The sequence below is a fragment of the Falco punctatus genome (genome assembly GCF_963210335.1).
Source record: "Falco punctatus genome assembly, chromosome: 9".
Classification (NCBI taxonomy): Eukaryota; Metazoa; Chordata; class Aves; order Falconiformes; family Falconidae; genus Falco; species Falco punctatus.
This window is the reverse complement of record NC_137589.1, coordinates 4,022,860-4,034,681: the sequence shown is the minus strand read 5'-3', so window position 1 is coordinate 4,034,681 and position 11,822 is coordinate 4,022,860. Positions and strand designations below refer to the sequence as shown.

The window sequence follows — 11,822 nt, the reverse complement described above, 5'->3', positions numbered from 1 at the left end:
GCTACCTACGACACTACACAGGTACTATAAGAGACCACGTTAAAAGTTCAACTTCAGTACTTTACTTCATCCTTCTGTCATACTTCATCGTCCAGCGTGCACTGGGCCCTGATCTTTTAATCCACTCCAGAATGTATAAGAGGTTTAAATGCTTCCTATTTTTAAAATTCTACATGTTTCTCCAAAGAAAGATAGATTCTCTAGAAGCAGATGAAATGACCCAAAGGCATTCAAGTGTTATGAACAAAAGGAGTACAGCATTCATTTACAATCATATAATGACTGCCCTATAGGACGTCTGTGTGGAGCCACGTGCATCAACAGCCCAGGTGAGCCTGGGATGGAGGGAAGCCAGCTTGCCTGCCTACAGTCCAGGACCACAAACTCCAAAATACCATCTTGGGAAGACTTAGGGCCCAAAGGCTGTATTGAGATCTGCATCTTAGGTGGGCAGATGGACCGATCCCCGTCTCAGAGACATGAATGCCATTCTGCTATCTCAAACACAGCATAATCTTTGCAGAAGCTTCCATATTTTTTTTTTAGTCTTTTGCTGCAAGGCCTGCAGTTTGGCTTAAAGTTGCTCCAAGTCCTCTCTCTCAGTGACCCAACCGGGATGTGCTCATCCTCTGTACACAAGCTGCTGGCTTCTGGTACAGGGTGGACCTCTCCTCCTGACCACTGCAGATGGCCCAGGAACAGCCACCTGTGTGTTGTTCCTAAATGAAGCCCACAAGGCTCGATGTAATGAGGAACCAAGATTACTTATTTGCAGCTGAACTGAGCCCAACTGTAGTTAAGCAGCAAAGTGAAACACAGAGGAGTCACCGCAGCCTGCAGTGGTAACAGAGATCCAACAGAAGACTCTGTAGAAGAAATATTTACTTATATGTTGAATTAATAACACTTCACCTGTGAATTTTTGTTTGTTTTTAGAAGTTTGAGATAGGTGCCTGACTTCAGAAGCTTTCCTGATGCCAGACCCTGCTCCTGTAGGGAAAGAACCAGAGCTCCAGACAAATCTGCAGGCAAGTCCTTTGTAAGCGATGGTCTGTTTTGGACAACACATTTCCCCACTGCTAAAGCTGAGTGGGATTTAATTCCACAGCAAGATCAGGTTGAAAGTGAATTTGTGACAGAGTATGCAGCCATCCTAAGAAAGCTATTAGGACCTGTGACCTTGAGCTCAGTCTAGAGGGCTCTTTGTGGGACCACTTTGCCTGCAGGGTGTACAATAAAAGTGTTCAGCAAGCTTGCCTACAGAGGGAATCTGACATACCAATCAGTGCTGGAGAGATTGATTTCAAGTGAAATAGCAGTGAAGGACACTTGTGCTAATAAAGCAAGGCTGGAAGGGTAGGAAGAGATCATATGCAGCAAAGAATGGTCTGTTTCTGTCTGAAACTTTCAGGCAGTCTTTCATCTATGTCCAAAACATGAAATTAGACATAGCTATGGATACAGCTATATATAAACCCAACTGCATGACTAGAAGCAAGGGAGGGAAGCCAGTGGAGGTGGTGCTGCTTGCAATCCTGGGGAGGTGCACTCCACTGTGAGCAGTTTAGCCATCCGCAGGAAATGTGAGAGCATCACCTGAGTCAGCATGGACTTGGGAAGTGCTCCACAGCTGAGGGAAAAGGGCTGGAGCACCAACGGCTACATACACCACACTCAGGAGGCAACAGCTCCAGACACGCTGTAACACTGCTGCAGAACCAAGCTCCTGATGAGCAGCATGAGGAAAGGGCCAGCAGTAAATCCACTGAGGGAGCAGCTGCAGACTGTAGAAATTATGAAGGAAAGACTGGTTAGTGAGAAGGGCCAGTCACCAAAATAGTTTAACTAACAGCCTAACGGATACCAGTGCATCCCCAGCAGGCTAGACAAGAATGGCTGCTCCATGGATAAGCTGTCCGTGACATTGGATACTGCTCCTTGAATACCTCCACCACCACCCCCCCCCCTATTCTCTGGGGTAGAACAGGTTTCATTTCAGGCAGAGGTTCTGTTCTGGTCCTGGGCTTCCCGGCACACACATCTGATCTGCCGTAGGAGTGGGTACATGATCGTCTATCTGTTGAAGGAGTCAAAGCGGATGAGATGAAGTTCATGCTGGTTTTATGCCAACTTTATTGCAGCAGTGGGAGTACAGACAATATCTGATTCAGCAGAAAACCTTGTGCTATAATCTATCAAAACTTTTCCAAATAAATTTGAACTGTGAGAGTCAGTTTGTATTGAATCAGCATTTTGTATCACTTGCCTGTGGCATTTTGGATCCAATACCAAGAGTCTTAGTGCCAGATTTACTGTATCGATGAACCACAACCTCAGCTTCTGTCAAACAGGGCAAAAGCAGGAGGGAAAGGCTTTATTTCAAGAATCCATGGAATATTTACAGATGAAAAAGAACATTTGGATGGGAGAGAAGAATAAAAAGAAACAAGGAGGCTGATAGCATCTTCTAAAACACCCCAGTATTGCCAAAGATGTGATTTCTGAATAATTCAGTGTTGCAGTGATCAGCTGCAGTGCTATAGCTCTGAAGCCAAAACAACAAAATTTCATTACACCCTAATAACATGTAGTGTTTAGGCTGCAATATTCATCAGATCAATACTTTTATTTCTATCAGGACACTGTACATTTGTTTCCTTACCCTCCTAGTATCTCCAGAGATTCTGTTGTTTTACACAAATAGTGTGAGCTCAGTTACTCTGTTATTATAATGAATTTTTTCTGAGAGACATAAAGCACTCAGAAAATTGCAAACTACACTTTTAGCCAGCATGGTTTCTAGCAGTTTTAATAAATGCTTTAAAAAAACAAACCACCCTGACAGCAAACAATTGTGTTTATCCCCTGCCTGCAAGGATCTGCCTGCTCTTCTGATAATCAATTTCTTCGAATTACTAATAACAGTTTTAAGAGCAAGCAAGGCTTCCACTACCTGCAATTCAACAGTTGGAAATAAGCTATAATTTGCATTAAAAATAAAGCCAGTCATGCCTTATAGCTTGGACATTGCAAGCTGCAAAATAAGATACACTAACTACCTAGGCTTATGACACAGTGCTCCTGTGGCATCCAGCACTCCAATTAAAAGTGTGTCAGCACTTCTTTTATAAAACTCCATTTCTGAGGGCTTTATACCAGCTACTTAACTTCATGTAGCATAACTGTTCACAGTCCAGCAGCAAAGATATTACGTGCAAATTGCCCCTGCTGTGTAGAAAATAAGCCCGGAGAACCAAAACTGCAAAACACAGTAAAAATGTAAAATATCTCTGTTATTTATGTACCCCCAATCTCATCTATACATCCTGCAGTAAGTTTTGTGTGATGAGGAGTGTGTAGGGGGCCCAGGAACTAATGTGGATCCCATGCAAAAGCTGGTACCGGAGGCAGTACAAATGCCTCTGCACCCTTCAGCAATGGGACACCAGCAGCGGTGGGGACCCCCAACCCCTCAAAGAAGGGAAGGCTGAAATTCCTGCTCATTCTCTCCCTGCAGTACCATGCAGAGGAAAACTCCATGTGAGAAGCCAGGTAAACTCTTCAGATCAAGACATAGCTCTTACAGTTTTTGGGTTATGGCTCTTATAGTTTTTGGTCCATTTAGGAGGCAGGGGAAAAATGTTTTTGTCTTGTGCTCTTCTAGCTAATCAGAAAAATTTGACCCTACATATAAAATCAGTAAAAATAGTTGACAACAGTGCAAAAGAAAAAAATACATAAATTTTAAACCAAACCTGACTGAAACAAACAATTTAGGTCCAAAATATAACCCACTATCTTTATACTTAATATGATGGTCAGTGTGCTCATTATTCAAATAGCTTTTCTTTTCCATTTAACTATTCTCTTTGTATCTGACAAAATTTATCAAAAGCAAAACATTGCCTACCAGTTCCAACAGAAGATATGATTTAAACACTTTTTCTTCACTCTGTCACAGCAGTGATTCAACCAACAAAACACTAGTGGGATCACGTACGGTGCAGATGCTTTGCAAAGTTAAAATACTACCAAGATCATTAATCTGAGCAGCTCCAATAATCTGAGTTACATTTCATTTGGTAATCAACAGCAAGATGTGAAAACTGTTCTCTCTCTCATGCCACATGCTGTTGGCTGCCCATCAGCTGCTGCATAACTTGACCGAGCTGAGCGAAAGCCAAAGCGCATCCCTACATGCCAGCTGAACACATGCAAGAGAGACGTATGATATGCACCGAGATGAGTGTGTGGACAACAGCATCCCTTCTAATAGCTGAAGGTGGAAGATAATACTTCCCAGGAGCAGGAGATAATCTACTATTTTAACCATCTTTTCCCACTCAAGGCAGTGAAATGTAATCTCCAAGGCAAACTGTAACTTACTGGTGAAAGTGTGGCAGTAGCAACTAGTCTAGTCTCCCCGCTGCCTAAATCTCTTCTGAAGTAGCTTCAGATATGTTGAGGAATAGCACTCTAATCCTTTCCTACAAAATTTCTATTCATACTATGCAATAACTGTGGTCTGTGGCTGTCCCTCAGAATACCAGAAGTATCAAATTATTCATAAAGACAGATTTAATATGGTTATCACTGCACTGTGGCAGACTAGCTCACGGGAGAAAGTGCTAGCTGCTATTTGCATGTAGGTGACCCATCCGATGCTCTTTACAGTCTTACTGTTTTAAGCTATTATGTCTGAAGGCTGCCATGCCTAATTTTTCCCCAAACTTCCCAAATTCTACTAAAACAAGAATCAGCATTAGCTCCCGGCACAGGGCTGGGAATGGGAAGACCTGATTTCTAGGGCTGTACCTGTCACTGCTGTGCGTGTCACTAGGGACAGTCCCTTCCCTCCGCTCATTATCTCACCAACTGAAAGATTTGGGGGGAGACAGTCCTCCTGCAAAGGACCTAGGAAGATGAATGCACAGGCTGCTTTAGGACGTCATTAATGGTATTCTGGCAATCAACTGCAATTAGGAGTGCTGCCTAGTGCAAATGACTCTGGAACAGGAGAGTACTGATGTAAATCAAACACCCCAATTCAGCGCCTTTATTATCAACAAGAATCTTGTCACGGACATCAAAGGACTCGGCACGTGCCCAGTCACATTCAGACTCCTCATCTTTGTGCAGATGTACATATTTTATTATTTAAAACTAGGAACAGTTAAATGTTTATTTAAGGCACAAAGGAGATCTCATTATGACTCTATTTTATAACACAGTATCTATAATGCTTCTCTTTATGGCTCATTCCCTAGAATGAACTGGTTTTCAAATGAGAAACAAGCGTTCAGGGTTTTGTGGCATAAATGACAATCCTGACTCCTTTATCCTTAACGGGGCTCAAGCCTTTTACACAGGTTTTATAGAGCTGTGCAGGATCAGATTAAAACCTTTTTACTAGAAAAAGTGCTGCAGACCATCACTCTGACTTCAGCTGTCAAAGGGTCACCATGGCATTTGGGTGTTTAAGAATATTCCTGGTCCCATTACTTACAAACCCAGATCCTTTTATAGGTGCAGTATAGCACAAAAGTACAGTCCTTGCTATACAGTTAGAGGATGCTGCTCCCAATCTTCATTATTTCATTTGAAATTGCAAGCCCTGAAGCAAAAACAAGGCTTCTAGTACCTTTACCTTTTTGCAAAGCTGTTGGCATTGTTATTTATCAAACCTGATGCTTTCATGTTCCTAAACCCTATTGTTTTCAGTTTAAGTATAAAAACTCCCAGATTTTCTGTATGCTAATTTATTTATATGAGATGTGTACGCATTAGATCTGCAATGAGACTATTAGTAACACACAAACTAAGCTATCTCTATTTTGAATGTTTAAATATTCAACTCCAAAGGATGCTCAAAGATTTAAAGCTCTAAACATATTCGGTCCTTTTCATCATAAAACTCTTTTGCACTGATTATTTTACAGAGCTTTGCTTGTATGCAGGCACTTAGTGGAAGACCAATTGCATAACCTTTTTCCCCTTACAAGCATTCCTGAGGCTAAATAAGACTTTACCAGCAACAACAACACCCATCAGTTATCTATGCTGTAGTGTAAACAATGAAATTCTTATTATGTACTCAGAATTCACAGAGCCATTTCCATGGTAACTCTGTTTTCATGTCATATCTTTAATGAATAGGTAATGAAAGAAATGCTGCATTTACAACTTCATTACTAGTAAAAAAAATACAGCAGTAAATTTGAATTATAGTAGCTGTCATTTTTAGAACATGCTGAAGATCATGCACGAATTTCAAGCCTGTCATTTTGAAGTGACAAAGTAAATACAAGCAGACAAATATAACAGGCACTCTTGTTTTTAATTCCACTCTCCAGTTTGTTCTGCTATTCATAATTTTCTGATACAGAGTAAAAGCTTAAGTAATAAACCAAGGTCATCTTAGGATGATGGGTCAGGCATAGTTGGAGACAAGTTGTGTACTTGTGAACACATGTACCAGTGCTAGTGAATTTTAATGGCTTGATCCATCATATTTTAATTACATAAATCACTGAGGTGCTGACTTCTATAGGTATTACTTTCTGGATAGATACAAAATGCATCATGGGCTGGAGATGATGTTTACCTGTGGGAAAGGACTGGAAAGCGATTTTGACTGGTACGATAGACAGGGAAGGAGATAATCAGAGCCAGCCAGGTGAGTCAGGCAGAGGAAGACTGTAGCGTAAACCCCACAGATATTGTAACCACTCCATTGAGTTACAACACGAAGTAAATCAATGAGCCAATCCAACAGGAGCTGCCAGCTCGACAGGCTGGTGATGCAGGCTCATGGGAACGTGCCATTATTTGAATGCAAGACATGGAGAGAAGTAACTTTCATTATTTAAAATTTCTGTAGGCTTATAGACTAAATCTCTCCATTGCCTCTCCTCACCAAGTGCAGAACTGCAGCGTGTTTGAGAAAGATGCTGAAACCTTCCTCCTCGTGAGCGTGCAAATGGTGCCGCAGGGCAGGAGCAAGCACCATGCTGCTTCACAAGTGGCACACCAGCCTCTGTGGGTGCTGCACCTCCTTGCTCCCACCACAGGCTTCAGGAGAGTGACCCAGAGTCACAGCTCCACCAAACCCCCTAATACATTGTGTATTAAATCTCCTGTTTCTTATTTCACGTGGGCATACATGGGAATCTGTGTCCATTAAAAGGCTCGGAGCCCACAGACCTAACAAGAACCTCCAGAAAGTGCTTGAATGTGGTGCCGAGCTCAACGGCCTTGGGTTTACTCGTGAACACTGGGGTTGGCCTGGGCACAGTATTCCTTAACTGTGTCTTGGACATAGATGTCATTCCAACAGGACAGGGTCAGGCAGATGCACAGGAGGCTTTCGAGACCAGGGAGAGGGTTTGCTGTCCCTGAGGAGTGCCTGGAAGCTCCAGAGCACACATGCCACCTATCAACTCATCTCCCCGCGGCAGGGGAAATGGCCACAGGCTCTCTCGGGGTGAGTCGGGGCTCCCTGCTCCTCTCCGCAGCTCGGGCAGCTCCTCTGGCAGGAGGAGGCAATAGTTCAGCTCTCCACAGCATCACAATTGTAGAATCACAGAATCACAGACTGGTTTGGGCTGGAAGGGACCTTGAAGCCCACCCAGTCCCACCCCGTGCCCTGTGCAGGGCCCCCTCCCCCCATCCCAGGCTGCCCCCAGCCCCATCCAGCCTGGCCTTGAGCACTGCCAGGGATGGGGCACCCACAGCTGCTCTGGGCAGCCTGGGCCAGCGCCTCGCCGCCCTCACGGGGAACAATTTCTGCCTCACAGCTCATCTGCATCTCCCCTCTCCCAGCTTAAGGCCATTCCCCCTTGGCCTGTCACCACGTGCCCACGTACAAAGCCCCTCTCCAGCTTCTTGCCGGCCCCTGTAGGTGCTGGGAGCTGCTCTAAGGTCTCCCCGGAGCCTTCTCCTCCCCAGGCTGAGCAGCCCCAGCTCTCCCAGCCCGGCGCCATAGCAGAGGGGCTCCAGCCCCCTGACCACCTCCGTGGCCTCCTCTGGGCTCGCTCCAACAGGTCCGTGTCCTTCTCGTGCTGGGGGCCCCAGAGCTGGTCGCAGCGCTGCAGGGGGGTCTCACGGGAGCGGAGCAGAGGGGCAGAATCCCCTCCCCCGCCCTGCTGGCCACCCACGCTGCTGGGGATGCAGCCCAGGGCACGGGGGGCTCTCTGGGCTGCGAGCGCACATTGCCGGGTCGTGTTGGGCTCCTTGTCCACCAGCAGCTCTAAGTCCTTCTCCTCGGGGCCGCTCTCAATCCATTCTCTGCCCAGCCTGTATTGATACTGGGAGTATCTCAACGTGGCCTCACCGCTGCCTTCCCACCCCACCAGCTGAGGACTGAAATTATGACAGATGCATGTGAGGGGGGGAAATCTCATTATGCCCCCCCTTCCCCGCACACCAGGCACAGGACACAAAGCAGCCCGTTCTTTGCAGCTGGCCGAGGAGAAACCACAGCCCTTCACTGGCAGCTCCTGGCGGTCCCTCGGTGTGCACTGAGCCTTTCAGCTGTCACATGGGGGTCTGGTCCTGCCAAACAGACCCCACACAGAACTTCAGCCAGGCTTTTCTTGCTCTTACTTGGGCAACTCTCCCACAAAATAATACTGAAATGGGGTAAAAAAACCACACACACACAACCAAAAGTGGATTGTGGAGCAACGGTCCTGAGAGTGGCCCAAAAGCATGAGTAGGTAGCAGGGTTAGTTGGTGCTCAGCCATTGCGAGTTTTCATTTCTTAAAATTCAGATAATTTTAAATGAAATCTTTCCAATGGGGACAGAATAACCGAGAGTATTAAATACTGTTGCTGTTTGGGAGCTGCTGGGAAGGAGGTGTGTGTGTTTGGGGTGTGTGTTTCTCTGCAAAGAAGATTTGTTAGTTCTTGAAACCGGTGATTTGGGAGAAGCTAGCAACAGTGCAAAGTCATTATAGATGGAGGCCGGAGATGTTGCAGATATTGAACTTGTTACAGGAATATTTTATAGCCCACCTGACCAAAACCGAACAACTGGACTGTGAAATGATTGAGCAAATAAAAAAAAAGCAGTAAAAATGCTGGAGTGATAGTAATGGAAGATTTTTAACTACCAGAGCATAGGCTGGAGTCCATTAAGTGCATGAAATAAGGCCGGAGGTATGCAAGAATGTGTGGCTCACAGAGGATCTTTTTTTAAAGAACTCATTAAATGCCCTAGCAGTAGTTATCTGGGTATTAAATAACACAGAGAATAAACATATCTGCCCAACACTACTAAACTGGGTATTATTAAGAGTTGGATGTAAAGGGCTGTACACAGGAACAGTGTGAAAACAGCCCATCCTGAGCACACAGCCCCCAGGAACTTTTCTGGGCACCATCTCCAGGTTGCTTCTCCATAACGATTAGTACACATGGACCAGCATCTCTTCTCCTACCATTTCCCTGAGAGGGCTGCTGTGAACCAGCGCCCTGCAGTATGCTGTGACACAGGGGCTAGAGATGGAGATCGAGGATGTCAGTAATAGTTAGAGGGGCAACTAAGCAAATGTGAAGGAAATTTTTCATGTAATTAGTTTTTCAATCTTTTTCACTAGTTACATGAGCATTTCACACCATTTAGAAGTTCTGATTTGTCACCTCAGGATTTACCAGGGGAAAAAAAGGAAGAAGCACGCTGAGATACTGGCATTGTTTTGAGGTAATAGAGTGGAGAACAGTGACTTAAGAACTCAGGATCTGTTCCTGCAAGACTGATGTGGACAAACTGTTCTCAGTGAATGATCAGTCTTCCACCTCATCACCTCTAATACTCTGGAAAACTTTTGCCAGCTAAATTTTCAGTCCTGCCTAGCAAACAACTGCTTTTATATGCTTGAATTCTCAGTGACTCATCACTGCAGATCTGTGGAACTTGGGAAAAACGATGATGCTTCACCTTTAGAAAATTGTTCTACTGGGGTTTTTTGACCCATTTGTAAATTAGAATTTACTTGATGTAAAATGTCAATCTCATTTAAGCCCCTAATCCCTCCTGAGATCTAGGGAACAGAGCTATTTTCACCTGGAAGGTAGGGAAACATTTTGAGTTATTAGAGGTGGAATTATTTTAAACATCTGTGAGATATACAAGGCTCTCAGCATGTGTTACCGCTTCCATGCGATGTCTGGCAAATGTTACAAGCACCACTCCTCCTAACTCCCGCTTTCATTAAAAGAAAAGGAAAGACAAAAGAAAACCTGGAGGTTTTGAGAGCAGACTACATGCTGTGTTAGCATGAGACCTGGGACCTGCCAGGCCTCAGGATGCTGCAGGAGCCAGCCATGGGAATGGTCTGGATGCAGGAGGTATGTCTTGGGGTTGAGGAAAAGCACAAAAGGGGTATATTCCCCGTGCCACCCAAATGTAATTAGTCTTGCTGCATTCTCTCTAGTTTTAGGATTGAATGACCAGCTCTGTAATCAGTCAGACCGATGTCCTGGAGACCCTGGGGAAGGTTCCCACTCGTTCCCTACACACTCCCACAGCACTGCCAGCAGGTGATGGGTTTTCCTACCATGGGAAGGGGTCAAAATCCACCCCTCTAAGAGTAACAGGGACCCTGGGATGGAGCGAGGCTGTTAAGACTCTGCTTAACACCAAATAATATGATAAAGCAATGTCTTATAAATGATTATATTTCTCCCTCCTCATTCTCCTGCTGAACGGCACATGGGGTCTCTGAAGGCTGGGAATCCAATTGTGATCAGAAAAATTATTAGTGGTCACTTTATATCCACTTGGTTTTGTGTCAACACTGTCCTTTACCTCTTTTTCCCTCACTGCAGTTCATTCCCTTGACATTTATCAGTGAACAATCAAACCCTATCTCAGCATTTATTTTGCTGGCTTAAATGATCCAGGCTCTTGTATCCTTTCCTGAAATCTCAGCTCCCAGTGCTGGGGCCAGCCACGGATCGAGCAGGATCAGAGCCACACACGGCAGCTCAAGCAGAAGCAGCAGGATGGGCACAGGTAGGAATACCTCACTAGCACTACTCAAAATACCTTCATGGCAACACATCATGGCTCAAAATCCTCTGGGATTGCTGCGTATGGCCAGCTTGCTCTTTCACCTACGTGTCCTTAACCTGCGAGCCTCAGCTTATCACAGAAATCATCACTGCTTGTCCCCTAAGGGCATATACTCAATCTTATTATTTTCTACTATTCCAGTCCCAAATTCCACGTACACAACATAGTAAGTTCTTGTACTTATGATGGTTTTAATTCTGTGCTTTCTGCAAACTCAGTTAGCATGGTCCCCCTCCCCAAGGCCATTACTGGGAATATTACACCAGATACTGTCAAGACCAGTCTTTGGGGAATGCTACAGGTAACCTCCTTCTAACATGATGTCTTCCCTGTTAATGCAATTTGTTTTCGTTTCTACCTGTTGCTCATTCCTTATCAACCTTTCAGGTTTTCTACTAATCTCCACTGCCTCCATTTTAACTGATAATTTCCCATGTGGTGCTATATCAAATGCTTCACTGAAGTCCATAAAGATGAGACCTATTGCATTTTCTTTGTCAAGAAAATCAGTTATCCTATCAGAGAAAGGTATCAGGTTAGCATGGCATGTGGTACCATAGGACAAAAAATTGTATGTTATTCCATTTTCCATGTATATCTTCTTTTGAAAATTATTTAATTAATTTTATTAAAGCTTTTAATTACTGGTTTTCTCCAAATAGCATCTGAAGTCTTGTACACTGTTGAGATCAGACAATCAGGCTTTGGCTGTCAAGAACATTGCTCATCCCCTTCTGCCCCCAT

At 44.5% G+C, this 11,822-nt stretch overlaps 1 protein-coding gene across 1 annotated transcript in view; it reads right to left on the bottom strand.

Annotated features, from left to right (window-relative positions):
* Positions 1–2,701: 2,701 nt before the first annotated feature.
* Positions 2,702–11,822, bottom strand: part of TEX36 (testis expressed 36) — a gene marked incomplete at its 5' end in the record, with an annotated part of 95,783 nt that continues 86,662 nt past the window's right edge. Inside the window, 1 exon segment of the mRNA XM_080403071.1 lies at positions 2,702–11,822. This exon segment is cut by the window's right edge and continues 19,092 nt beyond it.